The sequence below is a fragment of the Sceloporus undulatus genome, chromosome 11 (genome assembly GCF_019175285.1).
Source record: "Sceloporus undulatus isolate JIND9_A2432 ecotype Alabama chromosome 11, SceUnd_v1.1, whole genome shotgun sequence".
NCBI lineage: Eukaryota > Metazoa > Chordata > Lepidosauria > Squamata > Phrynosomatidae > Sceloporus > Sceloporus undulatus.
In genome coordinates, this window is record NC_056532.1 from 4,338,760 (window position 1) to 4,344,759 (window position 6,000).

A 6,000-nucleotide genomic window follows, 5' to 3' on the forward strand; every position below is an offset into this window, starting at 1 on the left:
TATTGCAGCTAACCATCGCCACCAAAAATCATCGAAGAAATGAAAATATTCATTGAAGGAAACACTAGCAAACAAACCGAAAAGGATCTGTGGAATCGTATCAAACGGCGGCATTACTTCTAAAGGTTTGGGACAAATGCGTTGATGTTTTAAACAGATATATACATATACACACACACCGGAGCTGTCAAGTTTACAATTCAGATGTATAGGGTTTTTTGCAAACTGCTTATATTTGGTTTTATAGTCTCCCATTTTATAGACCTGATTGTTATGGCTGTGTTTGTGTGTCCCCCCCCCCCCTTCCCTATTTCTTAACAACTGCAACTTTTAGGTAATAACTTTTTCCCCAGGTCCCCTGCCTTATCGCAATTGATATTTATCGCCTTGCCGGGCTGACATCTGTCAGGTTTATTTGTCTATCATTTTAACGTCGTCGTCTATATTTTGGTCGCGTAGGAGTTTTTATTAGCCTTCGGTACGGATGGGGATGATGGAGTGAGGCTTTTTATACATGGAAAAATTCCTTTTGGGGGCCGAAAAAGTATTATTTTGGATGGACAGCCTTCGGAATCGCTGCCCAAAAAGGGTTGTTTTGCACTCACAAAAGGAACTGGGGTTTTGGGGGCTATGTGACCATGTTTTAAAGGAGGTTTATTCCTGACGTTTCGTCAGCATCTTCAGAGAACGTGAAGATGAAGAAGATGGCATCTTCGCTGAAGATGCCAAAGCCACAGATGCCGGCGAAACGTCAGGGAGAAAGTCTTCTAGGACATGGCCACATGGGCCGAAAAACCCACAAAAAGCTATGGATGCCGGCCATGAAAGCCTTCGACTTCACAATTTCCAAGCTGCGCATATATATATATATATATGTACACATACGTACACATATACACCAAAGAATGTGGTCTTCTTCTGGAGTATGGTCTTATGGTTACAAAACTGCGCAGCAAGTGTCCAGTGCCACCTTCTTGCCAATGAAGTGTTGTTTTGCCCAACCAAAGGCATGAATGGATTTACTTCCACATCTCCTTATGCACCATGTGCAAGACATGCAACCACAGCCATCAATACACAACGCACACAGGTATCAATATGCAAAGGGATCTTACAGTGCAGTGGTTCTCAACCTTTGTCCTCCAGATGTTTTGGGCTTGAACTCCCAAAGGTCTCAGCCAGCATGCCCAATGCTCAGGGATTATGGGAACTGAAGTCCAAAGCATCTAGAGGACTCAAAATGTTCTACATATACATGCATACATACAGTCAGTCCTCTGTATCCATGGGTTCTTTATCCATGGATTTAAGCATCCACAGCTTGATAGTATAAATTCCAGATACTCAAAAGTACTATGAGACTAACTGAAAGGTGGAGAAGTTGGTAGTATGAGCTTTCGTAGCCTTGAGTCTCCTTCCTAGACGCATGAAGTGAATGGTCCAGGGACGGACCATAGATAAGCAAGCAAATAATGCACAGGCTGCGTATCTCTGCGCTGATCAGAGATAGCAAACTCTGCCCCGCGAAAGTGACGGTTTCTCATCTTATTAAAATCTCATTGGCACATCGGTGAGCAGCGTGCGCCTTGCAAAGACTCCTTTGCAATAACCTTTCCCTGTTTTTTGGGGAGCAGGATTCGAAGGAGATGCTTCTAAAAGAAAAGGAGCCTATATGGAGCCTGGCCTCGCAGTTCCTGGCAGGGAAACGGGTGGGCTGTTGTGTGGAGAAACAAGCGGCGCTTGTCATGTTGAATGTCAGCCGTGCGCCGTTGCGTCGCTCGGCAGTTGGTTTTGAGACATGAAGGGAGACCGGTGGGGAGCTAAATTTGCCGTCCTTGTCTCTTGATGTGACAGATGTGTGAGTTGGGCCCAACAAAGAACGAGAGCGATGGGAAGGGTGCATCTTGCAAAGGAAGCCACCTGCAAGTTAACAAAGGCAGCCTCTTCCATCTTAAAGCCACAGGTAATTTCACACTGGAACCTGACTCCCAGCATCCCCCAGCCGGCATGGATGCGAGCTGGGGGATTCTGGTAGCTGTGGTCCAAATCGTATTGCAGGGCAAACTGCCCTCCGACTGGGATCACATAAGAGCAATACGCCGTTAGATCTAGAAAACATATCCAGGGGTAGCTGCGTTGGCCAGGCAGCAAAGCATAATAGCCTCCAAAATCCACACCAGAATGGTTGCCTTTATTGGGCCAATGCAAACGCACAAAACAGATGAACAGATGGATCTCAAAGGCAGTCACTTTTTGTGTTGCTAATGGAGTTTAAATGTTATTTCTTGAATTTCATCGGACAAAAGGTGTTATTGTGAGCCTTCAAGTCGTTTCTGATTTACGGCAGCGACCCTAAGGCTACCTTATCATGGGGTTTCCTTGGCAAGGTTTGTTTTGCCATGGCCATCCTCTGAGGCTGAGAGATTATGGTTTGCTCAAGGTCACCCAAAGGGTTTACGTGGTCAAAACAGGATTCAAACTCTGGTCTCCATAGTCCAGTGCTTGAACCACTGCAGCACGCTGGCTCTCTTTGAGGTTGGCACATTTGGCCTTTTCTGATGCGGTGCCAAAGAAGAGGAGAAAGTTTTGCAATGCTCTGCGTTCTGGTTTTTGCGCAGCTGCGCTGGTTATGGTCCAAAGCATCAGACAGCTGCATTTCCTATGGTTAATGGCCAGGTGCTAATAGACTCCTGGCTATTAATTTGCACCATATTTAAGAGTCAGTGGCCCATGTTCCCCCAGTCCAGATCTAGCCATTGTGAGCCATTTGGATCTCATCAAACTGGGCTCAGAGTCGTTGGCGTTGCAGAGGCATCCATTTTGTCTTGGGTCACCTACTAGCTTTTCATTGGGTTTTAAAGGAGTTATCCCTAGATAGTTGGAGTGTAGTTTGCCTTAGAATATGATTTGGACAACAACTCCCAGAACCCCCCCCCCCCCAGCAAGCAGCAATGTAGGCTGGGGGATTATGGGAATTGGGCTCCCTTGCAAAATCACCTTTTCTGAGCCGTGGTCTTAAGATGGCGGACATTGCTGTTTCTTTGTGCGCCTGCTAACTTGCTGGTGAAAAGTCAGGAATAAACTCTTCTAGAACATGGCCACATAGTCCGAAAAACCCACCAAACACTATAACTTGCAGATGGCTTCCTTTGCAAGATGTCCCCTTTCTGCATCCCTGTTTGAGACGTCTCTTGAACTCGCCTCTTTCCTACTCCTCCATTCCAACTTTTCCAAGACGATCTAAGTGTTGTGTGTTTTTCTGGGGAGAAGTGGCCAAACATTGTCCCCAAAGCTGACCATTTATTTTCATTTGTTTCTGCTGAAAGTTTAATGACCGCATGAAAAATGCATGGAGGGAAATGGGTTTTCCAAGCGGAGGGGAGGGTGGGTAGTTCAGGAGGGGGTCTGTGGGGATGATGGACCCATTAAGTTTGGGAAACAGATGGGGCAATGGCTGAAGGGAAGGTGGGTCTTTCTCAGCAGGACTTTAACTGGCTCAAATGCCTTTGAGACCAGCTGATCGATGGAAGGCACCAGATGGCACTTACTTTTGTGGAGGAGGCAGTCTACGTTTCCCAGACTCCTTTCCTTGATATGAGAAAACTCGCTCTCTGTGTGTGATTCAATTAGGGAAAAAAGGAAATGCAGTAATAGCCCAAACCCACAAAACAGCGATGCTTTTATAGGACCAGCCAAAAGGCACCAAATGTATTTTAATCACTCTAAAGGCATTGCTATTTTGGCAACTTTTGGCTGGCCCTATAAAGGCATGGCTATTTTGTGCATTTTGGGTAGGTCCTATAAAGACATTGTGGGTAAACATCAAATATAACCCAGTTATCTCAAAACCCATCCTCCTCACCTGGAGGCCTTTGAGCATCACCTGAGCAGCTTTCCCTTGAACTGAGCAAGGCTTGCTTTGGAAGGAGAGGCTCTTCTGGCCTAGTTTGGGAGCATGTCTCCTTTGAGAGGTGGCCCTGGAGCCAGTATGGCTAGAGAGCCAGCCTTGATGGGGAAAATGGATCAGTGGTTTATGCCCCATTAGGACCTCTTAGGCCTGGGAGCAGAGGAAGCCTCGCAGTCAAAGGCACTCAGCAAAACCAAAGCTGCTCCGATGCGGTGGAAGGATCGATGGGGATGTTGGCAGGCAAACAGATGGGACCCGAACCCTTGGGTCCCATCCAAATCAGACACCCTCCAGCCATTTCTCGGGGGCTTCTGAGTTGCAAACTCCCCCATAATAGAAGCTATTAAAGGTACCCATCCAGAAGCTAAATAGGGTCAGCTCTGGTGAGGGCTTGGATAGGAGACCGCCAACGAACGCCAAAGGTCATATTGCAGAGGAAGGAACTGGTCAAGCCACCTGGCCTATAAAACTCCTGTGAGGTTCATGGAGTCTCCATAAATTGACTGGGGACTCGAAGGCACCGACATACAATCCCTTTTGCGGTGGAGGAAACTGAGGCAGAAGTTAATAGTGTTGTTTCTGAGCATTGCATTTGCGGCCTCTTCTTTCCATCTTTCTCTCTCTCTCTCTCTCTCTCTCTCTCTGTGTCCCTTGCCCTCTTCAACATCTCCATGCTAATGGCATGCTAATGTAGGGAAATGAGGCCGGCTGTGAAGAGCGGCATTCGGGGAGAGGAATGGGAAGCCCAACAGCATCCGTTGCTCATTAGCCGAGCTGTCCAGACGTCACTTCTCATTGCAGGCAACACGGAGCCGCGGGGACAAGCGAAGTCGCGGCATCTGCAGTGGCTGTCCTGAGTGCAAGGCAGAGCGCATGGCTCCGCTGCCTTTCTGGGCCTTCACCTGGATCCCTTTCCACCCCAGATGTGTCCCAAAGTAGCCCAGGAGGAAGTCAGGAAACTAGCCCTGGGGGTTTCCCTGTCCCACCATGAAGCTCCAGTTACTTTTAGGGATAAAACAATATCTCTGGGTGTTGTAACTTGCTGTTAAGTTGATTTTGATGCATGGCGACTCTCTGAATGAGAGTTCTCTAAGATGCTCTGTTTGCACTCAGGTCTTGCAAATCATGGATTCCTTGAATGATTTAGTCCCTCCATCTGTAATGCAGCTCTTTTCCTTCTGCTTGCAAACTCAGGGCAGCCATTGGGGCTTCCTTAGATGAATCCATCCCTCTTTCCTTCCTGCCTTCTACCTAGCCAGGCCTTGTTGTCTTTTCTAATGAATCATGTCTTCTCATGAGATGTCAGTCCAAAGCATCTCCCAGCATCCCTTCCCTCACCAAGTGCTGGAGTCTGGGGGAAACAAATAAGGCGTTCCAATTGTGTTGAGCACAGCTTTCCAAACTGAGGCGGTGCCCGCAATTTGTTCTCTCTGGTGTGGGTCCTCATGGGCCAGAACCGTGGGTCAGGTTTCTCTCTTGCTGGCTGAGGCTGGCTTGGCTCAGGGCAGGGCTGGAAGGGGGAGAGGTGCTTTGGATGGAGGGGTCTGGAAACCCAACACCATCATCCTTTCTCTTGCATAATTGAAGAGTGGTTCTTGGGTCCCAGCCTCGGTGGGCCCCATTGGAGACGGGGGAAAGCGTATTAAGAGGCACTCAGTGCTCATTAGTGGATGAATTATTCAGGCCCTCCATCTGCTGATGGGAAAGAAGCACCGGCTGGGTCTCCTGATGGCTTTGGTCAGCCAGGTCCACTTGGGCTGGAGATGGACCTTCGCGTCCAGGGTTCGGGGGGAGATCAGCAAGGCAACTTCTTTGGGCCTGCAATTTCTTTCTTGAGTCCGAGAAAGGATCTGCATTTATTCCCAGCCTCTCTCGCAAAACATGAGTGTTTATGCCAGGTTTCCAAACTTTGGCTGCTTCTTCCTGGAGTGCAGAATAGGGATGTAGCTGCATGCAAAATACTGTAAAGGCATCACTCCCAAATGAAAGGTCTGCCCTCCCAGGGGAAATTTTTCCTTGCGTTCCCAGATTTGTAGCGCAGCAGTCCACTGTTTGCTGTGTTTTCCAAATTTTGGGTTTCAGTTCTCAGCCAA